The sequence below is a fragment of the Uloborus diversus genome, chromosome 8 (assembly GCF_026930045.1).
Source record: "Uloborus diversus isolate 005 chromosome 8, Udiv.v.3.1, whole genome shotgun sequence".
NCBI lineage: Eukaryota > Metazoa > Arthropoda > Arachnida > Araneae > Uloboridae > Uloborus > Uloborus diversus.
The window spans coordinates 83,307,541-83,332,940 of record NC_072738.1 but is presented as its reverse complement, the minus strand read 5'-3'; positions in this window follow the sequence as shown (position 1 = coordinate 83,332,940).

Here is a 25,400-nt window from a genome sequence, read left to right as displayed (position 1 = left end):
CACAATATACCGGTCATCTGCAGGTGTGGTTCTTGGTGGACGACCACTACTGAACCCCAGGATAGCTGTTTCTGTAGTTTGAAATTGTCTCCAAAGTCGTGAAACGATGCTGTGAGCAATTCCGAACTCTGCAGCCACACTTGTCACACTGCGGCCTTCCTCCAACTTCCCAATCATTCGACCTCGGGTAAAACCATCCAGATGTCGTCTGACAGATTGATTATTTGCCATTTCTCGCTGAGGCAGCAACTCGGTGTGATTTTAACTGCTATACGGCGTGCAATATCTTTGCCAGAAATACTGATCTTACACCGACAACATGCTTTATACTACTCAGACACTCCCCTATTACGTCTGCCTACATATCTGCGCATGTGCTACCGTACATCACCTTACTTAATCTCGTGATTGGTCTTTCTTTCCGCTCTGCCTCTTCGTTCAGCTGATATGCTAATTTTTCGACTTCATCCATAATTTTTGCACACCAGTATATATATATATATATATATATATATATATATATATATATATATATATATATATATATATATATATATATATTAGGGTGGTCCTTATTTTTGAAGTTGAAGATATTTTACGCGATGCCCCTCAAATTGTTCCATTGTACAAATAAATGATCCTTGCAAAATTTTAAGTCAATCCATGACTATTAACACGTGCCCCTAGGGCCCCCTTTTTTGAGTTTCGAAGAAAAAATTGCGGATTTTCTCCTTTTTATGTAAAAGTATTCTAACGTTTTATATTTAAAGTAATTTTGAACCTCAATAGGTGCTGTTACTTCCTGACCGACCATTCCCTCACTTTCATTCTGTAAAATTTAACATGTTACAGAGAATAAAATGTACACCAATGGCCTTGGGTCAAGCGTACCGCTCTTCTGCCCTTGTTCCAACCAAGCGACAGGGGAACGTTTCTTCCCATCAAGATGAACACAAGGGATTCTATAGGCCATTAATGAATGCCTAGTCCATTAATGAACGATCTTTGACAACAACAAATTGCCTCCTCCAGGATTTGGAGGTGTTGATTTACAAAATTCCCTGCGTATGTAATAGGTGTGTCAAATAGAGTCGCAAGGTTTCAATGCTATAAATATAAGTAATTGCAATTATATTTTAATTCGCTGTTCTTTAGTAATAAACATACCTTAATGCTTATGCAATTTTTAATTTTTAAAATATAAATTTCGAAAAATCCTCGATTACTCCTAACATAAAAATATACTGTATTTTCCATAGCTAAAACATAAATTTAAAAAAATATATCCAGATCGGAACAATGTATAAATCTGCAATTTAAATTAATTTTCTTCTATTTCAGTATATAGTCCTTTATTATCATCAAATTCTTGCGATTCACAAGATTTAGAAACCGAAATGGGTATCTATCCTAACCTGTTGAACTTTTGTTTTCTACAGCTGGTCTACCACAATGCAAAAAAGCTTGACAACTATCGATATCTGCTCGCCTTTCATCACTGTTAGACAAATGCCATATTAGGGATCAAGATGTTGTTACTTTATTTACAGCCTATATAGATGCAGTAAATTTGAATCCAAATGACCTAGTGATCAATGGTACATTCCGTAAGAGAGCAAGAGAAAATCTTCGAGAGGTTAAATTAAATTTCATGAATTTAAATTAGGATTTTGTAGTTATTCACTGGGATACAAAGTTATATCCAGATGTAACTGGAAAATGAACGCCGACAGGATTACCGTAATAGCTTCAGGTCCTAATATTGAACAGCTACTCGGAATTTCTTAGATATTTCTTCAATTGTATATGATATCTTATATGATAGCTTTTTTTTGCTAACTGTTCTAGCGTTAGAGTTTGATACAACGACTTGCAATACCAACCGTATAAATTGTGCATGCAATTTTTTAGAATAAAAACTGAACGGGGATACATTACATTTGGATTGCCATCATCATGCACTTGAAAACGTACTGCAGAATGTGTCCTTAAAGAAGTTCTTGCCTTTCTTAGTTCTAGATCAGATATTTAATTATTTAGGCGCATCGAAATTTTGTGGAAAGATCTCCATCATTCAGAACTTATAAAATTTCAATCAAGTCAATACCACTTAAATTCTAAAAGACGAAGTTGATGACATATTCTTGTTCGTAAAAAGCGGAATTGAAAAAGATTACAGAGAATTCTCATAACTTCTAATAAGATTTCCTGGTGAATTTCCTCCTACAGGGATATGTTTTCGGCAACCTGTAGCTTATCCCTGAGCCACATGGGTGGCAATAGGAATTTTTGTTTGAAAATTTTTATATTAAGGAAACAATTTAAATTGACTTTACATGAAAAAAACAACCTTCAATGCTGTTTTACAAAGCTGTTTTACAATTAAATGCTGTATGAAGATATGGTTTTTCGCAGCAACTCAATCGTGGCTCCTTTGAATAATATAATATGTCTGAAAAACTAGCACCGTACAAAATGACGACAAACATGCAGCAGAAGCAGTGATTGAAAAATTCATAAATCACTTATGTTATTTAGGGGATAAACTAGTAGCTTTGTCCGTATTGGATGAAGGAATTAACTTTGGAGATAGGAAAAGACTAGTCCAAAACATGCTTGTGATAAGGGAGACATGTCTGATGACTATTTAACAAATTTCAGATAACAGTAGATGATTTGGAATAATTTCTTAGTAAAGATCTTGCTCTTTATAGAATCAATTACGAGTCAATAAAACTGTTTCATAAGTTGTAAATACTAAAAGATTTTTTCCTATTTAATCCTGATTCATGGCAAAATGAAGGAAGCTATTTAAAGGGAAGATATATTGTTAAAATACTGAAAATTGCGAATGATACAACTGAGAGAGGAGCACAATTAATTGAAGAATTTCACAACTAATTTACCAAATATAGGTCACAAAGCAATTGCTTTTACAGACCGTCCAAGACTATTGGGAAAAAAGTACACACCATCGAGATACATTGAGAAAAGCGTACGATTAAGGAAAGTTTCTAAAACATTATTTCATTCTTATTCAACGTAAAATCTTTAAAGGATATAAAGTAATTAAAAAGATTAATTTTAGTGCTACCTCACTGTAAAAATATTTTGCAAACCTAGGAGGGACGATGTACTGGGTCTGAAGTAAAAACTCGGAAGATTTGTGAAAAAATTATCAAAAGTGTTAAAGTTCAACGGCCTAGGTGCACGTGTTATTATTGACCGATCAAGTTCAAATTTTGCACACGTTACTTTTTATTATAGTGTTACAAAACTAGGGGGCGTCACTTGTTGAATTCAGAAAAAAAAATTTCCCATATAAATAAGGACCACCCTAATATATATATATATATATATATATTAGGGTGGAACAGGAATATATATATATATATATATATATATATATATATATATATATATATATATATATATATATATATATATATATATATATATATATATATTCCTGTTTGTGAAAATTGCAACATCTTGAAGGAAGCATCATAGTGGAATGAAATTTAATACACAGTTGAGTGGCAACGGTACAAATAAATGGTTACATTTTCAAACCGAACAAACAATAAAAAGAGAGAGAAATTAGTATTTTGTAGGGCCACCACGTGCCGCAAGAAGAGCTGCTACACGACTCGGGATGGAGTGAAACAAAGTTTGAATATCTGCCTGCGGAAGAGTATTCCATATTGTTTGTATGCGCAACCAAAGTTCGTCTGTCGAAGCAACAGGACGAGGATCACGAGCGAGACGCCGCCGAACGAAATCCCACACATGTTCAATCGGTGACACATCCGGGGAATATGCAGGCCAAGGAAAAAGCTGTACCTGCTGCGAATCAAGGTAGGATTTGACAGTCCTGGCGACATGTGGACGGGCATTATCCTGCTGGAATACTGTCCTTGGCAATCCTTGCAGGAAAGGAATAGCTTGGGGCTGTAAAATATCGTTCATACATAGGGTACTGTGCAAATTTCCCACAATTCGTAGCAATTGTGATCGTTCATGATATGCTATGGCACCCCAGTCGATAATTCCGGGTGTTCGTCCACTGTTCCGTTCGATAATGCACTCCGGAATGTGCCGATGACCTGCATAGCGCCTGACACGAATTCGGCCATCATGGTGCAACAAATTGAAACTGGATTCGTCAAGAAAGAGACTTGCTGCCAATCAGCACGCCAGCTCCAATGCACATTGACACATTGTAGAATCAGGCGGCGAAGGTTTTTGCTTGAGAGGAATCCTGTATAAAGGAATCCTTGCACGTGGTCCACGCTTTAGCAGACGTCTCCGAATTGATGAAGCACACAATGAAACACCTGTAGCTGTTGACCACAGTGCTGCCAATTGTCTAGAAGAAGCTGTGCGGTCCGTCAGCGCCATACGCACTAGGTGTGTGTCATCGCGAGCTGATGTCACATTTTGGGGTCCACTCCCGGATTTCTGAGCTGTCCGACCCTCGTCTGTCCACTGCTTCCAAACACGCATGATTGTGCTGCAGTTAAGCTGCACACGATAAGACAATCCAGCATCACGATCGCCAAAGATTCTGCCCCGTTCAAACTCCGAAATTTGCTCAAATTTCGCTTTCCTTCGTCGAAGAGGCATAGTAAAGATTCAATTAACGTTTACTCTAGCATATAACCACCAATAATCATTCACGCCTCGCTACAGCCGTCTATTTACATTCGGTTCGATCCGCCGTTCAGAGGGCGCTGCTCAGCATACGCATCTGCAATTCTAATCATTTGCATATCATGACCTACTTTACATTTCCTGCTATTTTTAGCTCATTCGCGTAAGTCCTTCGTGGTGTTGCAATTTTCACAAAGGTCAAGTTTTTTATGTTAGTAATAATTTTCAATGGAAATTATTTCTCTAAATATTAGTTAGGGGACCTAGGGCCCGTATAAAAAGTTAAATTTCGTATTTTTTAACTCATTTTTATTTTTGCTTCAAATTTCCAGCATCTTAGCTTTGCATGTTTCCAATTGTAAGTATACATCTATTATATAAGACTAACGATTGCGAAAATAAAGGTCTTGTAGGTTAAAACGGAACACCCTGTATCTATCTATCTATCTATCTATCTATCTATATATCCTATATATATAATCCAATAATGTAACAATATCCAATGTTTTAACTTTTAAACATAATTTAATCAAGCATATATTCTATCACAAGGTGCCTCCATCTGCACCTACATAGAAAACCATACGACAGTGTGACAATGATGTAAATGTAATTTAACTAGCAGTCAAAAATGTATAGTAAGTCATGTTTAAAGACCCATGCATTATTTGCACTCATGTCCCCTATATTTAAATAGAAAGTCTTAAAATCTGCTGAAATATTAGGAAATATAGCGAGATTTAGTACGCTTCTTTGAGTAAATGAAGACATATCTCACACGCTTGCTGTTGGATGCTTTGCTGCATGCAGACGGAGAAATCACGTGTTCCCATCGATATCCAGCCAAGTCTTTAAATTTGAAGCTTTTCTTAACTTTTCGGCAGGTTTCAATACCTTATATCGACAACGGGTTCAAACATTTTTGCGCCAAAAAATGCTTCAATATACTCTTTCAATTGCTACCTATTGAAATTTAATATTATAAATTGGTTCCCCCTTGGCGATATATCGGCAACCTTTTGATCGTCAAGTTTCTATCACGAAATTAAAAATTTATCGCCAAATTAGGTTAAAAAATGAAATTTCAAATCTCTCATCGATTTGGCGCGATTGGCTATCTTTTTTGAGATACACATTGAATCAACTTTAAAATTATTGTTAGTTAGAACTTCTAAAAGACTTTTCTTCATTGGTTCGCGACGAACTAGGGGGAAAATAAAAATTATTTTTATATTCACTCTTAGATAATGTTAATTTATTTTCGACATACAGCATCCGAACAGTTTTTTATTATAGACGGTAAAAAAACATTACCTTTATTTATATTTAAAGGTAGATACCTCTATGTTTACCATACTTGTAAAGGTGTAGGAATTCGTCTAAAAAGTTATGCATTTTCAAATTATTACTTAAAAAGCTTTAAAAAACATCATTATTAGACTTAAGAGAAAGTATTGTGGGATCCATAATAGATTCTTAAATCATTTTATATACACTAAAAATGCTGATTTAGACCAATCATCATGTTTTCAACCAACGGCTTCAAAGCAGTTAAAAATGCTTAAAACAGTTTTTCTTTTTTGCTTTCTATTTATAAAAGTAACCGCACTTAACTGAAGATAATATTTTGAAATAATTAATTTTTTCTTCTGTGTTTGTCAAATAAAATTTTGAGAAATAAAAGTCACTGCATCCTTTGATCTGACATTTACGACAAATTGCAAATTTAATTATTAAACTGCAAACTTTAGTGCAGAAAATGTTCAAAGGTGTTGCCACAAATAGAGAGAAATTTTGCATTTTTATCAGCCATAAATTTCCCAATTATTAACGTCTGAAAGTAACATGCTATTTAAAAATGTTATTTACACAGTAAATAATGTATGCTTAATTTGATGCATAGGGTTCGAATTCTTTGAGAATCTAATAAGTTGAGAAATAAAAAAAGAAGTCAGTAGGAACATAATTAGCCCGAAGAAAGGCCGTAATATGATTATACGCAATTATGCATTTTTACGTTAATGGTAAATTTCGCTAATTATTGTCTACCTAAGTAGCTATTTTTCTTACCTAGAATACACTAATTACGTATAAGGAAAAAATTTGTTTTGAAATAAAAGAGCTTTTTCTGCAACCAAATAAAAGCACATTATGTCTAGATATTTTACTAATAGGTGCTATTAAGATTTTTAGTCTAATGTTTCATATGTGTAAGTCTATTACATTTTACCAAATGCTAGTTAAAGTGTTTTCAACAAATTTTAGGCATATTTTGAATCAATAAACTGTGCAATGATATAATTTTTATGCTCAAACGAATAAGGGTTTTGATAAATTTAAGTAATTGCCATGAAACATCACTTTTCTTTGCTTATTAATTTTTTTTTCACCAAATGATGATTTTTCTTGCATAGATTCGTATTCTTTTTAATTAACGTTTACCTTTTTTGCTATATTGTAGCCAAAGCACAAATATAAAATGGCAATTAAAAAGGTAATTGTTAATAGAGTTAGCAAAGAGCTTTCAAGGGCAACTTGAGCAAGAGTAGTATTTAGGTTCTTAAAATTTTTCCGATTTTTCGTTGAAAATTACTCGGCAAATTCTTCGTACGAATTAAAAACATTTTTGGAACACTTTTGAAACACCTTCCACCTTCATTCAGAAAAAATGCTCCAGTTCACTGAATGTGCACTATGGTCGTAACAAGAAAAAAATGAAAAACCATTTTCATTTCAAGAAATATAAATATCCATACTTTTGCAATTGTAGAGAATACAGGTTTAAATGATCGTGGTTTTCTCCTTAGGCTTTTATATTTGCTATAACATAACTTAGTGAAACATTTTTTCTGGAACGTAATAAAACTATAACTACAGCAAAATCCCGTTACAAAGAACTTCAAGGGACCACAAATTTTGTTCGCTGTAACGAGATTCAAATAACGAAACGGCAATTACATTGGGACTAAAAATTTAGTTCGTTGAAACGGAAATTTCATTGTATTGGTATTTGTTCTAACGAGATTTCACTGTATTACTAATAAGAAACTACCAACTTTCTTGAGAGAAATTATCGATGACTTTGATTATAACTATAGCGAACAAAACTCTCTGCAAGAGCTTTATCATATTCCTGCCATTGTCTCTTTTAGCCCATTCCCGCCTTTTCAAGTACGGAAGGAAAAGAGACTCCGAAGTGACACCTTGGACAATCCTTAAGACATTCCTGTCAAGAGAATAACAATGCACATGTTACTATTTTTTTTTCTTGGCATTGTGTCTCTATATTTTAGTTTCTCCACCAGAGACAATTTGCATTCAAAATATTAAAAGTTTCCATTGAAATTAATTGTGAATAATACAAAACGGCGTTTTAACTTATGAACTTTAGTATCATTGGTAAAATTTCAAAAAAATGCTATTAACTAATCATTAAAAAACCTTAGTGGTGCTCTTGTCCTTATTTAGGTATGATGATTTGAAATACCGCATTTTAAAGTAGAAAAAGGAAATTAACCATTTGAATTATGTTTTAGGCCCATTTTCATTTGATTTAATAATCGTTAATTTGTTATTTTTTTAATCAAATTGTTGTTATTTTTTTATTATAAAGTAAGTTAAGCAAAGAGGGACATAGTAAAACTTTGATATTTTCCATAATATTCTGTTTAGGTGTATTTGACTGATTTTTTCAGTGTTTAATTTTACTTTTATTTGTAACACATAGTAAGTTAAATTTGATTTGTCAGCTAAAACTGAGCTTTTTTATGTAATAATTTCAAAATTTCCGCTAGTGGGACACTTTGGCACGTCGTGTTCCAAAGGTGACTCATGTGCTGAAATCACTTATAAAGCGTAAAAAGCATTATCAGAAAACTATTTTTGCTTTTAGAAGAGTACTACAGTTTTGAGTTAAAAAAAGGGAATTACAGGGAAAGTAAAAAAAAAAACACCTAATAAATAATTTTTCAATTCAAAGCTGTCACAGTGTCACTCTTCTGAATTAAAAAAAATAAAAGCAGAAAATTGTGTAATAGCAAAAAAAAAAAAATATAATTCAGTGGGTCAAATAAAATTTCCTTTCTGCATTACCTTACTCAGTTTTTTTTTTCGTAAGGTGGGTAGTTTGAACACAAAACTCCTTATAGTTAAAGTTACTTAAAGTGAATCTCGTTAAACGTAAAGACATTTCCAAAATCATAACTTAATTCAAAGTTCTAGGAATTTAGACACATATACAAATCGAAATATATTCTTGCCCAAAAAATAAAACTAGTCCTCATCTGCATAAAATGGTGACCAAACAATGCACTCTCTTCAAAGTCAGCTATTCACTTTGCTGATACATGTTTTGCAATGCAGAAGCACCGTTTTGTGATAAAAAATATGCATAATCCTACGTTTTGAGGATGGTCTGTACCTTAGTTATATATCAACTGAACACTTTTGTCTCATTCACCTTAACAAAAGGAATTCTTTAATTAGAGGAGCATTTATTTATGAAATTATATGCATCGTCTTAATTCCAGAAATAATAATAATAATAAGCTACACTTATTTTGATTTTAGTAAACATCAAACACATATGCTTTTGTTGTATCAAAATTACAAAGTTGTGTTCTCCCTCTCTATTCTATGCTTGGATTTGGTGTGGTGAGCTTACAATAATTGTTTCGATTCTTACATCATTCGTTTGATATATATTGAAAATGGAATTGAATTAAATATGAAAACCATAAGTGATTTATTCTGGACTATGTTCTCTATTCTACTTATTTTCAAGGTTTTTGTTTTCTTTCTTTTCTCTTTTCTTTCCATTTTTTTAAGTTTTTTCCTTTTAACTTTTTATGTCCTGTTCTTCTTTCGATTGTTTTTACATTTGCATCCGTGCGGAAGTCAATGAACACAATATTCCATTTCGTAAAAAAATTTCATTCCTATGCGAGTGTACTTTCAAGCACTGAATACACTAACATGGAGTCATTTCAGGATTTCTTGGGTTTAAAAAATCAATCGATTTTCAAACATTCCTGAATTATTTTTTTACTGACTGGTACACATTATGTTTTATTTATAACGCAAATAGTTTTTAAAAATATGGTTTGAAAAAGGGTCATCAATAATCAAAAACATTTTTTTGACTGCATACTTAAGCAAAGAGGGTGATATTAACTGCATTTATCAAACATGTGCTTCTTTAAATTATACAAAAGTCCCCAATACTCATCTAATATTTAATCCATGTTTCACTATTAATCATTGTTGTGAACCTGGAAGTAATCCTTATTTGGTTAAATGATTTCTACTTGGTTAAGTATTGGGGACTTTTGTATTATTTGGGAAAAATTCTCTACTCCGTTTATTTTCAATGGCTTTTTTCTTCACCTTTCACTTTATTTATTATTATTATTATTATTATTATTTGCTATTTCGCTCATACAAACGCAATCGCAGAAAAAAAAGAGAGAAAAAATAAAAGCCCATCGAGCAGAATAGAGAATATAAACTACATAGAAAATGAGCTGATGTGTGCCTCACCTGACTTCCTTTTACTCCAATTTAATGTTATTTTCACATTATTGTTAATTTTAATGTAATTTAATAGTTTACTCTCTAAATATCACCAACAGTGGCTAAATTGAAACCAGATTTTAAAAAAAAATTTAAAAAACCCGCCAAATTTGTCGCCAAAATGACGAAAAAACTTGGCGACCAAAAGACTGGCGATATATCGCTAAGTGTCCGCCAAATTGTAACACCACTTGAGTTTACATCAAAATTAACAATGATTTCCCCCTAAAAAGGGGCAAAAGGCCCCCTTTAGAAACACCCAAAAACAAACAAAAGGGAAGGTGCACAACTATATCCTACTAGGAGTCTACGTACCTAATTTTAACTTTCTAGGACATACCGTTCGTGAGTTATGCGACATACATACGCACATCCGCACATATACACATACGCACATACATACGTACATACAGACTTCACGAGAAAAATCGTTGTAACTAACTTGTGAATCGTCAAAATACTACGTGTCTATACGTTCTTTGGCAATTATCCACGTGTGGTCGAGTCGAAAAAAAAACTCAACATTCATTCGGGGGTGAGCAAGATGGAAATTAAGGTTTGAGTGAAATTTTTTTCACGAATACAATACTTCTTTTTTTGCAAAACGAAGTTAACAAAAAGTCATCTCATACATAGCCAAGAAGAAGTGTTTAATAATAAGACATGAATTTAAAATTAGTTAAATGGAAAACTTGTTTTTTAGGTTTAATTAGAATCCATATTTATTTTAAACTATGTAAGTCTCTCACGTTTACAGATGTGAATACAAGCTTCAAAGACAAAAAAAAAAAAAAAATCACACTTACCTCCAGAACACAACAACAATTGTGTGCCTTTATGTAAGCAGACCAAAAGTTGAGACATGTTGGGAAAAATATTTGATTACCTTGATGGAAAATGAAATTACTTCATTCCTTTCATTGGCGTAGCAAAGAAACGTTGATTAAATTTATGCTTTGAGTTTTTCGATATTTAGTTTCATCTTCTACTCTAATTATAATCAGGAGCCTTAAAAAATAGGATTATTCTTCCATAGTCGTAGCAATATTAAATTACTTTCCCTTGAAGTAAGAGAAAAATTGATTTGCCATGATTAACGGGGTGAACTAAGGCATGTGCAGTTATTTGCATATAAAATGCTTCAGAGGGTAACTTTTCATTGTTTTTCTTTTAGAAAATGAATTCATGAAATAGGAAAATTGAAATTTTTTCTTTATTATTGTTACTATTTTTATCGTGTTACTCTTAATTTTATACTTCACCAGAAATCGTTTACATAAAAACAGCAAAGATGTTTATTTTTGCTAAGTAATATAAAACTAACTTCTTTAGAAAATGCGAAAAATTATTTATTCTAAGAAGCATAATCAATTAATGCAAGTTTATATTGATTTCTTCCTAAAGTGTTTCAAAATCACTTTTTTTTTTCCAAAATATTTAGGCCGTGATTTTTTTATCTTTTCTTTTACTAATTTAAATTTTGTGTAACAACATGTATAAACGTTTACTGTCAAATTTATTTCAAATACAATTAATAACTAATTATCAAATTACCTAAAACACAATTTTGTTTCGTAAAATTATGAAACTTCTGTTTGTTTTCAGAGCATAAAATGCTGTTATACTGGCCTTTTTATTTTTCTCGGTTTAAAAATTGTTACAATTTTATATTAGTTTACGTATCAGAAATGGTTGTGCTCTCCGAATTGTTTTCTTACCTTTGTCAAGACATTTAATGCTCTGCTGAATTAATATGTTCTGATTTTAAATAGAAAAAAAAAACAGAATTGGAAATAATTCTTTGAAGAATCAATTATCTTTAAATTTACTACACAAAAAAAAAAAAAAAAAAATCAGAAACATTGCTGATTATTTACCTTTCGGTATTTCAATGGTTTTTATCCACTTCTTGGAAATATCACGTATCAAGGACAAAAAGTTTCCTGAATTGCTACAAGTTGCACGATTGCAGACTTCTCTCTGTTGTAAAAAATATTTTTAGCTCCCAGTTTAAAGATTAATTGAGAGTATTTATAAGGTGTATCGGCTTCAGTTCGTTTACGGATCGTCCGTGCTGATTTAACTCCCAAAAGGAGCGAATAAGTATGGACTTCGTAGCTTCGCCAGAATTCCAAACAAGTGAGATGCTTGATACTTACTTGCAATTCTCAGGAAGGTGCTCTCTTAAATCAGGAAGGTGCCAAGCTGTAATATTATCCCTACCAGAGATAAGTTCGAACTTCCAGTGACACAAAGGCTTTAAACGGAAAGATTTCTGGATTTTTCAGGAAGGTTACTGAATTTTAGCGGAAAACTTTCCTGGTTTTTGCGAGATATGTTACTGGCAGAATGTGAGCACATCAACTGCCTATTCTTTTCCAGGAAAGTTTCTGAATCGTTTCTACAGTGTATAGCAATAAAAAACAAGAAGATTGAGAAAAACGTAGCATAGTGCGTTTTTGTAAAAACATGGCACAAGTAATTAATGTGTTTCCTTTGCCTTTTATATTTACATCTTATCTTTTACACATTTGTGGAAAAATTTTTCATTGTTTTTGGTATTTACTTATGACTACTGCAAAATCTACATTGCAAAGGCGGTGGTTTTAATATCATTTAAATGTATCCCTGTTCTAAACTTCTGTCACATCTTGAGGGGTATTTTTACCCCAGATGTTACAAAAATATATTATAATCTCTTTCATTTGCACACCAGTCTGAAGATGTACTCAGAAAAAGTTATTTCCATTACATCTATAATGTACTGTCTCTTTGATGGTTATGAAAACACTCGGGAGTAGCTTATAATGACATATAAATACTCAGAAGTAATGCATTGACTTTTTACATGCCACTAATGCATTTATTTAGTGAAAGATGGTTCTTTTCTTTTTTTAATGTATGAAAAATAAAAGGAAATGAGCTACTTTTGATCGTAAAAAATAGGAAATTACCTCCACATGTGTTACGGGGATTCAAGGAACTCATTCATTAATTTCAAATAGTGAGCCTTTGGGTGTAACGACATAAATGTGTTTATATCAAGAAACTTTCTATTTTGCAGTGAAACGGGGTCCCTTGCAAGCCCGAAACACGCATTAATCTGTTAATTTTTATATTATAAAACGCTGTTAATTTCCCTTTATATTTCTGCTCAAATGTATTTATTTATTTATTACATGAAAGATGTTTTTTTCTGTATTAAATTGGTGTACAAAAATGCAACAGAAAAATGTCTTTACTCACAATAAAAAAAACTGCATAGGTGCCAAAAATGTGTACAGATTCTTTAACACTAAACTTATCATACAAATTGATTTTCAAACCATTTTTTTCCGTAACATATATTCAAAAGAAAAATCGTAAGATTTTTTTTTATTTGCGTCAGGATGCTCATTTTTTTCCAGTTTAGAATCATATATTTTGAGATAGACGTTCCTAACTGAAATGTTTTACTGTAAAAAAAAAATGCGAAACGTTACTGGTAATTTCCGTGTAACTTTTCGGGATTACAATTGTTTTTATCCACACCCTGGAAAAATTAAGTATTTGGTCAAAAAGTTTCTTGAATCGCTACAAGTTACAAGAATGCAGACTTTTCACGGCTGTAAAACATATTTTTAGCTCCCAGTTTAGACATTAATTGAGCGTATTTATGAAGACTATCGACTTCAGGTCGATTTCGGCCCTTTCAGACTAATCAAGCTCCCAAGGGGAGCAATTAAGTCCATGGGCTGCGTAGCTTTGGAAGAATTGCAGGAGAGTAAAATATTGATACTTCCCTGCAATGCTGTCTTCGCGGTGGCCATGTTTCCAACGTTGATTTTAAAAAATTTTTAATAGACCAGGATTGCTCCGAGCTTTAAAATAAAACCTAGTTCCTGAGACACAACTGGCTTTAAGCCAAAAGATTTCTGAGCTTTTCAGAATTCTAGGACAGTTTCAGGAAGGTTTCTGAATTTTAGCGAAAAATATTCCTGGGTTTTTCAAGATATGTTGCTTGCAGAAATCGGGCAACCATTATTTTTCAGGAACGATTCTGAATCGTTTTTAGTGATGACTTATTGAAACATACGAAAACGGATATTTTTTGAGCAATCACGATTGTTTATAGTTCTCATTTGACTGTTTTGAATTCCTATCATTTTATTTTCCCACCAGCACCCACTGCCAGCACCATCGTCACATCTACCGGCCTCATGTTGCTGCTCCTCTTGCGAAAATCGTCTCCAGGTTGCGTCCATATCCAACACACACACACACACACACTGTAAAAAACGATTCAGAAACGTTCCTGGATGATAATGGGCAGATAGTGGTTTGGAAGATAATGGCCTTCTCGAAATTATCCTGAAAAATTCAGAAATCTTCCCGTTGAAAGACAGTCGTATCTCCAGAACTTAAGAGTAAACTTTGTAGGTATAACATAATAGCTTGGCACCTTTCTGATTTGTCAAGAGAGTTCCAAAATCATTATTGGAAACATGGCCAAAGCTAAGACAGAAGAGCAAGAAAGTATCAAGATTTTACTCTACTTGCACGCCTACACACACTCATGCCTGCGCAGCCTGCGCACAGACACAAACACACACTCTTACACACAGACACATACACATACACACACACGCGCATTCAAACACACACGCGCTCGTGATTGCGAAAAACATAATTTGAATTCAAGATGCAAAAAATTCAAACTATATATATATATATATATATATATATATATATATATATATATATATATATATATATATATATATATATATATATATATATATATATATATATATATATATATATATATACATTTTTTTGATTTGTAAACTGAGAAATGCATTATAAGAACATTTTTTTTTCAGTTAATAAAAGTATTTACCTGTTTCAGAGATAGTTTTTTATTCCTTATCGCATGTATTGTTGCTATTTGCACCATAAAAACTATTAGCAAACGTTCCTGTAAAATAATGGACAGCTAATGTGCCCGGTTTCTGCCTGAAATGTGCCTAGAAAAAGACACAAAAGATTCTCGCTAACAGTTTGTGACCTTCCTGAAATTGGAATCTTTTGAAAAAAATCACAAACCTTCCCAATCAAAGCAAGCCATGTTTCTGGAATAAGACAGGAATATTTCAGTGAAAATGTATACACGTACTTTCTAGCAATAGCTTTGTACCTTCATGATTTACCAGGAAGGTTCTTAAAGCAAATTCAATTCTGGCTTAAAGCAGAATTTCAAGCAACTACCTTCAAAGCAACATTATCCGGATAATTTTTTTTCGCTCTTTATTGGGTCTTAGTCAAACGGAAGAAACCGTAATGGAGGAAACACACCTTAGGAAGAAATCTATTATGTTTTTACACTGGATCAAAAATGTTTATCAAAAAATGCTTTTCACCACAACATAAAATAGGCATTCAGGGATTTTGTTGTGTTTCAAGGAACTTTTTTTGCGACAAAACCTGTTTTTCTCAGAAACCTGGTGTAAACCCTTGAAATCCCAAAACGTTACCCGGAAGTAATCATTGACGTTTCGGAACTTTTTTCAAATTTGGCTCATACCAAAACTAACACCAAACCAAGAAATCGCCCTTATATTTACATTGCGAGGGAAAATCATAGTACGAGGGAAAATCAAATAGTCTTTGAGTTTTTTTTTTTTTTTTTTTTAAGCCAAAATATGACTGTGAATACAAAGCAAGCATATACATTCTCAGCAGAGAAGGTTCCTTGAACCGTACCAGCCGTATCTGCCTTTTGCTCGGAAGAGCAGAGCTGCTATCAGTCATTTAAGATGCCGGTTGTTCATAATACGTCCACAACTTATGAGCTGCATAATGTTATTTGTTTTGTATGGAGTAACGGACAAAAGCCTATAGCAATTCACAATGGTACCTACAGTCCAGCCCTTGCCCTAGTGATTTTCACACTTTCGCTCCACTGAAGAAGTTTCTGGCAGGACAGAGATTTACATGTGACGAAGAAGCTAAGAACGCGGTCCGGCGGTGGTTCCACAGGCAGTCGGAATGATTCTACCACAGGGAAATCTCAAATTTAGTGCTGCGATGGGATAAATGTCTGAAACGGTGTGGTGACTTTGCAGAGAAATAGGGTAAGTGACATAGTTCACTACGTATATCTGTAAATATCTGTATGTATCTTTTTTTGGAAAATAAAAAATAGGCGCAAAGACATCTTAATTAGTATTTTGTAGTAAGTTACCGCCCTAAGCCAGGGCTAAGGCAGAAATACTTAAAATACACCACCAGCTCAGTTATTCCATCCGAGGACTGCAGTTTCCTGCTTTTTAGCACTCATCAGCCCGGAATAGGAATCACATGAGCTGGAGGCGAAAAACCTCTTAAGGGAGCAAGGTTATCTTTGAGTTTAACCGCACCATTGCTGCGGTCGCTCATCTGGTTCGCTAATTCTGCATTAGCTACCAGTTTGTTTGGCTCTCTTGGCTCCCTTAAGAGGTTTTTCGCCTCCAGCTCATGTGATTCCTATTCCGGGCTGATGAGTGCTAAAAAGCACGAAACTGCAGTCTTCGGATGGAGTAACTGAGCTGGTGGTGTATTTTAAGTACATCCTAATTACCCTCGTGTCTTTACAGCAAAATGTTTTAACGAAATATAACTTTAGTAATTTTATTTTTTCAATTCTCAGCAGCAAATCCATAGATTTTACAGTAGTGTTTGTTTTTAATTTTGCAGCAATTTTGATTCATGATTTTTTTTAACAAATCTAATTTTACAGTAGTAATGTTAATTGAAGAAACTTTAGGTCAGATTTTTCTCGACCGTAGATGAAGAATATCCATCAGTAGAAGAAACCTTATTTTCATTTAAAGTTAAATGTTGTTGAAACAATTGGTTCTGATATATTTTAAAGGTTTTATCAGTAGTAGAAAACTGATAGTACTGTTTTCAAAAATATTTTTTACTGCTGCAACAAAGGTATGCTATATTATTTCTAAAAAAACATATTACAAAGCGCATTCAAGTGTTTTCACCTGTTTTTACAGAAACACTTTAAATAATTATTATGTGTGTCTGCAATATATTTTTTTAATGTTTTTTATTATTAGATAGATTGTAAAAGTTTTGTAAGATACCTTGAAAGTTGCATTATTTTAAGAACACAATTTTCATAATTTTATATAATGTTAGCATTTTACTTGACATTAAGTTCAAACTCGTAACTTCAAACGAACTTTTGCACACGTCAGCAACGTAATGTTATGCTTGAGAAGACATAAGGTTTCAAGTCTCAGTTTTGAGCTCTTTTAAAACTGAATGAACCTGACTTGAAATTGTCCAAATATTACGACGGTTCGTAAGGACTAACTTCTGATGAGTAATTCTAAACAACTAGAAAGCTGAGCAGTAACATCATGGATCCTTAAATTCAAAAGCTCTCCTGCAAATTTGTTACATCCTCTAAGAGATCTTGAGTTTTATACTTGAGCAACTCTTAGAGTTACCTTGTCATACAACCTAAATATGGTGAACTAAGTTCATTTTATTCATATTTTACTCTTAAATCACTTCTTGTCATTGCTGTTTTTTTCTTCTGATTATTGGTAAATTGAATGAAACAGTATATTTGTGAAGTATGCAGCGAATTGTTACTTAATTTCTGAATAAAAATATCAATACACAAATATGGTTTTAGGCAGTTAAGTTTTATTTAACACTTTTTAACAACATACAGTATACATTTAAAATGTGGGTTCGATTTATCTCGGCACATCGTATTAACAACAGAATTTTCAATTAACTTTTGGTTTTTTTCCATAACTGTCAATTTTAAAAGTATTGCTTTAAAAAAAAAATGTTGATCAAAACCATTTAGTTCTACATTTTTTGAGCAATAGAGCTTCCTTTTTTGAGTTAAACGAGTTTTCGAGGTACGTATTTGAAAAAAAAATAAGGTTTTTCATAAACCCTATTTATAAAGGTAGACTTTAAATTTCAGAATTTTATTCAGCAGCAAGTTACTATAAGACACTTAATTTAGTTATACAGCCACATTTTCATTTTTAGTTGTCACTTTACCCAGGGTTTTTATTTTGTGAAAACAAGAAGGCGATATGCTAAACGCATTCTTTAGTACTGTATTTATGAAGTATATATATATATATGATTTTAACTCTATTTATATATATAAATAAATTTATATATATACAGTTATATGTGTCTACATACGAATAACGGCATCAGGTTGTTCGGACGGGGCTAATACAGCCTTCAGAATTTGAATAAAACTTAACAATCGATTAAACCATCGATATATTGATGGATGATAATTTATCGTCTAATTAAGTCTTGTGTTAATTTCATTATATGCTCCGAAAATTTTACACGTTAAGTCAATGTCTCTGAAGCGTGTTTCATGTAGGTAGTGCAGTTACGCGGCAATAAAATCTTATCAGCAGATATTGCCATATTTATTATAGGAATAAAATCACTAGAGTGTGTTCTTACGTTCCACCGAACACTGTTCTCTCGCATCGTAAATTTCAGTTTTCGGTGAAATGCTGCAAATATTAGTATCGGTGGGTATGAGTACACTTACATTTAAAATTTGGTAATCGTTGTGCAGATTTGTACTGAAATTATTGATTTTTAGGAATGTGGCTTAAATTCTAACAAAAGAATTAGTAACATAGGCCCTGTATTTTAAAGATCAGTTGGTCATTTTGTGATCAATTCACGTTGAAAACTTCTGACGGTGAAAGAATTGTGCAACATGTGTATTTTTTTTCTTAGAAAATTAAACATTATTTGAGATAATTAGAGAATTTTATCAAATTAAAGTCATTTCGATGATGTTGTTTGCTTGCATTCTTGATATTTTCTTTTCTTGTGTTTCAGAGCACCTACCTTGCAACTCATTTATAATGAGTGAGAAGGGACAGCGGTATTTGCTTGTTACAACCGAGTGCTCGTAAAAAAACGAGTTGAAGAAAAAAATCATAGGGGAAACCCGGGCAACGTGAATACCTTAAGCTTTCCTTGCTTATAGTCGTTTAGTTATAACTGGAGAAATTGAAACAAATATTTATAATCACTCTTCATTTAATGAACTTACGTAATGCAATAACGGTTGTCCTTAATATTAATAAAACTGTTAGATATAAGGCAAGTTTTCAACAATGGCATAAATATCCGCTTTGCCCGACACCCCGGGGAAAGTGTACTCAGTACTAGGGCAAAGCGAACAACAACATTATTTGTCATAAAACTAAACATTAAAAATAAAATAACCATTGAATGTAAAAGGAACAAACTCAAAAAACATCTTTTTGCTACAATGCTAACTATTGTAGTTATTACAAAGAAAGAAATTTAACTTAAAAATGAAATAAACTTTGAAAATTAAATCAACATATCAAAAAGATTTTTTCGCTACTATGCTAATTGATGTAGTTATTACAAATAAAGAAATTGAACTTAAAAATAAAATAAAAATTGAAAATTAAAGGAACACATTAAAAAGCATTTTTGCTACGCTCCTAATAATTGCAGACAAAAAAATTACAACTAAGAAAAATCAACATCCAAAATATTAGTTGCATATGAAAAAAAAAAAAACATTTTTCTGCTACATTACTAGTCATTGCAGTTATCACAAACAAAATTCATCACCATTTTCGAATGCCGAACACTCTTTCTAACACCACTGAGTACAAATACGACATTGTGTGCAGTTTTTCGTTGGTGGATCATCTTTTTCAATGTACATTTCACCACAGAAAATGCACCTTACACATCTTCAAATTTCTTTCGTTCTATCTTTATATTATTGAATTGTGGCAGAGATATTCTGTTTGCAGTCTTTTTGGTAGTAGTCATTTTAACAGTCTTTTGAGAAGCTTTAGTCGAAACATGATCTAGTGATTTCATGACAATCTTCTTGCTTTTCATATTTTTGTTTCGGATCTTCCTTTACTGGAGTTCTTGTCAGGAGTGTAGATCTTTGTTGCTTGTTATTATTGGTTTAGCAGGCTGAGGAATAGCTCGTAAAATGGAAAGACTACAGTAGTTCTTATAATATCCAAATTTGGATGAAGCGGCGGGAGCATCATTGCCTTGGACTCCAAGGGAGTCCCCCCCCCCTCCAGGAGAATTTTCAGACCCCATGGGAGTATAAGGGCTGTCTTCAATGTTAGCATTATCTTGAGATCACAAAATTGAAGGACTTCCAAGTTCGGATGAAATGACTTGTCATCACCGGGCAAAGTGAATATGGTATCCACTTTGCCCAATCCGCTTTGCCCTTCAGGTACATTTTTGAGGTTGTCCCAAATTACTAAAAAACTACAGCGTCTAAACTCGTCGTCTACGGATAGTTGAAAGCTACATTATGCATGAGCGGCAACAGATAATTTTTTCTATGAGAACGCGGCTGCCGGCCAACGAACAATTTGGGAGTAACAGGCAATATTCGCTTTGCCCGGGGTATCCACTTTACCATGATTTCCCCTAAATGTTCACACATACTAAAAGGCTATTCTTCCAATATAACTTATATGGAGTTGTCTCTGCACTATTCGTTATTGCTTCCTGTTCACAAGTAATTTAACTTCCAAACAATTTGCAACCAGAATATGAATTTAACTATAGTTCAAGCGTCATAATAAATAGTATTGTCTTTTGTGGAATGAATTTGTGGGGGAGGTTGCTCCTCAGAAACCTTATTGAAGGATTTTTTAACTGATTGAGTATGTTTCGATAGATAATTTCAGATGATAATACAGTAAGAGTCAAGGTGTAAAATACGACGAGTTTTTAGTGTTTAAAGTGAACCTCACGTATTGACAACACTTCGAAATCTGCATCAGTTGCTAGGAAGTCGCTTTCCTGGAAGTTTCGCTCACGTAAACACTGAAGATGACCGCAGCGGGGGGGGGGGGGGTAACAACACTCAGACCACGGAAGAACAGCTCAGAATCTCACAACATCCTTGACACCGGCCGTGAAAGCATTCATTCTTATATTTACCTTAAGTAAGTTACTCTTGGTAAAAATAAAGCCTCTGTCGATCAGTTTCGCAACTGATTTTTTTTCTTTTAAAATTTAGTACTATAAGCATATTTACATTTGAAAACCCCTGTAAGAATATAACATAGACTAAAATAAAGATATAATTAACCATAATACTTTTTCTGCAATTTGTAGTTTTGGTTAGAAAAAAATCACAGGAAGAAAGTATAAGACTCAGCGTAAGTGATTTTTTGAAGTGAAAACTTCTTTAGGCGCGTGGAGCACTTCTGAGGTGGGAAAAATCCACCCATTTCACGACACCGAAAAGCCTTCACCTCACCAACACCGAAATACAGTGCATGCGCGGCTTCTCTCTGCTCCTTTTCGTGCGATTTTTTCGTTAAGATTACGAGGCTCATCGGCACGATCAGCAGTGCATCAGTCTCAAAAATCGAACATGTTTCCTATCGTGAGTTTGTTCCCTCACCCTCATATAATGTTTCTTAAGTGAAAAATTTTTTAGGCGCTAGGTACTTTTTGAGATGAGAAAAAATGTTTCTGACATTGCTGAGACATTGTGTTTGCAGTTGCCACTTTGAAAATGGACAGCTAATTTTTATGGTTGTGGTTTATGTTTCACCGGATAAGTCTTCAAGCACAATACGCGAATTTCCGAATGAAATTTTTTAATTTATTCTAAAGTCACTTTTGCATTACTTCAAGAAAAAATTGGGAAGAGCTTTGATGATTTGCCAATGATTTTGATTGAAGATTTCAACATCAAATTTGCAGATGAAAAAAACTACCATTAATAGAATTTTTCAATAAAGAATTTAATATAACACTATTCGATGACAGTGCAATCTTAGCGCAACAAGACATAAAAGTGCATTTGATGCAGTCTTTAAACGATATTTAAACAGATTCAAATCAAAGTTTTTTATTTCTTGTTTTTTGGTTACCATAAACCTATAGTATCAGTTTTGGAACATAATAATGATGTTGATTATGATCATGGCGTAAAAAATCATGATATTGAATATGAATGATATATATAAATTTGAAAAAAATAAAAAATAAAACAGATTTTGTTATTTAAATCATATTTTTAAAAATTTAAATCTGTTTTTATTTGAAATGAACCCCGAATTATCCGGCATGTCTCAAAATTCGAATTTCCCGGCATGTTGGTCAATCTCACGGCATATCGCCAAGTCAGCTAAAGAGGGTTAATGCTGTAAATTGATTGCATGGAAAAGTTCAGTATGTGTATTGCTTGTTATTTTTATGCATGGAAAACTGAATAACACAAACTAAAAATTTATGTTCTAATACTTCCTATATCTGCATCAATATTTACTTTATAAACGAACAGAAATGGAACAACGAAAATGTATATAATTAATGCTTGTATTGCTGATAAACATTAAAACTTGACTGCAGCTGATATTTTGAATCTACGAATTATAAAACTTTAGTTTTTGAAACTACAATTAGTTTTAAATGAAAATTAAACACACTACACACGCACGCACGTACAAACATACCAAATTTCTTTTGTATTATTTAGTTTTGACTTCTGTCGGTAGTCCCATGACTACCTTTTTTTTTTTTTTTTTTAGTAAAGAGTTGCGTTTTCCAAAGATCTAAAAAAGGTTGAAATGAAGTGAATTTACGAATTAGGTTTGTTACTCTCAGAAGCTAATGATCAAGTTTTATTGTTGCAATAAGAAATTAGTGTTTTTCAGTTTTCTAAATCGAACTCATGGTTTTTGTTTGGTTTATATTTCAGCAAAAAATATCCATTTCTTAAATTAGAAAAGTTTTATTCCGAGCATAGTACAACCGTATTACTTTGAAGCAAGTAGAAAACTCTTTTAGTGAAAAACATAGTTATTTTCTAAGAAGTTAGTATCGAATTTCTTTACGTAAAAATAAAGTGATCACATCGTTTCATTCGTTGTTTTCGAAAAACAACGCAACCAAACAACCTGTTGAGTTCCTTCAGAAGAAGTATATCTTCTTTTATTGGTTTCTTTTCTTTTTATGACTGCAATGATAGGGCTTCCGCCTGCATCATTATTACTTTTCTTATTACGCGTGCAAGAAACCGGCCAAAGTAAAAGTTATTGCGGGGTATAAATAGGAGAACCTTGTTTCACGTTTCTGCATTTGTTTCTATGTCGTATTTATTGTGACTATAAATGGATAAATATTGTCGTGTCTCGAATAAAGAATAAGTGAAATGCTTCGCAATTAATTCTAGTAGCGATTAATAAAAGGTATGAAACATAAGAAACATTACTTAAGAATGGCCAAAGAAGCTTTGCTTTTACATGAAGATAATGGGGTCGTTTCCAAAATTTTAAAAATATTTTTTTCGAAAGAGCCGGATCTGACCATTTTTTGATAAATTTGTTTACGTTTAATATTTTTTAAAAAATACTTAAACCGGAGCGCTTTCATTGTTTATGTCTTCTGCCAATGACATCACAAATGATTAAAGGCCATTCCCAGCTGCCATTTACAGTGCAAAATATTTAATTCGCATCTTTACTCTCGTGTATTGGCAACGATATGGTTGGTAGCAAGCATAAAGCACAATTTTAATTCGCTGCTTGATTATCATAACGTGGAAATAGTAGATAGATGCCGTAGTAGATAGATGCGGCAAAGTGCATCATTTGTGATGTCATAAAGACCACGCCTTGTTTGAAAAATCGGACATTAAAAAAAAATAATTAAAAAAAAACTGTTAGGAAAATAAAGATATTTTCTGGGTTTTTTTTTTTTGCTCATTTTATCCATTTCAATGACTAAAAGTAGTGCTTTTGACTAAAAGAAACCACCCCATTAAGTAACATAAGCTTTGTTGTTTAAAAGTATATTGAAACAACAAATGGAATTAAGTTTCAGCTAATGCAGTTGAATTTGTCAAACTTGTTTATAACTCGCAAAAATACCACGATATTTAAGCACATACAAATTCGAATAATTTCCAAAATATGAAATTAAACTTCAATTGTTTAAAACGATTTATCAGATAACATCGTTTTTTATGACTACACAGCTCTTGGGAAAACACAGGAGATTTATTTACAAGCATTAATAATACAGCAGGTAACAATTGCAAACATCCAACAATAATTCGAATATCGTTCAACACTGTACAGGACTCAGTACGCCACACATTTAAATCCAACATACGTGAAAAGAACAACAATTCTAAAATCACAGCGCAAGCGCTAATACATTCAGAGACAGCAGAGAAAAACAAGACTAAACAGTTAGAAAGCAAAAGAATTGACTCCTCCATTTACAAGATGATCGGCGTTTTATACCCAACAAAGAAATATCCAAAAAATCCTACAATGTTCTACGAATTTCTCACATTTTTTTTTATTCCATTCACAAGTCTTATTATTCAGAAATGGGGGACCGTATACTTCAGTCGAATGTTAGGGGGGTTGTATGTGCATCACAAGAAACTATTTACAGGTAACATTACTAAGATAATTTTAGATGAAAAATAATGGAATAAACGCCGAATTTTGCCAGATTGCAACAAATTAATCATAAAAATAATTACTATTTACAAAATTTGAAACAATATTGAAACTACACAATACTACTATACATGATTGACCATTGTATCTACAGTCGAACTGAAACTGAAAAACTGCTTTTAATATTTTCTGCCTGCATATATTTTATAAGATGTCGCGTTTTCAGGATGCTCTAAAAATATTTCCCTTTCTTAAATGCATTGTATTTGGGTAACATAGGTTTGAAAGAACTACATGGTGTCAATAACTCATTTTTTTAACAGATACGACTACTGATCTTACGGCAGTATTATGGTGGTTCAAAAATACATTGAAAAAAAAGTTTGCCCTAGATAACGAGACACCCCTCAATATCTTTAGACTTGTGGATAGCAATATTCTGGAAGAATTTTAGCTTCTTATTTAAACTGAAAGAGAGTGCTCTACTCCCTCCCCCAAATTTTAATAGTATGGGGAGAGGGGTGAAAAATACATCGAACTGAAAGAAACAGTGCCACATATTATAATACACACTAGAAATATGCATATACATTGCAATAAAATAATTATTTCTTAAAAAACAGCTGGAGAAATTAAATATTTCTCAATTTGTGGCATTTTCTATGGTACGGCGAATGTTAA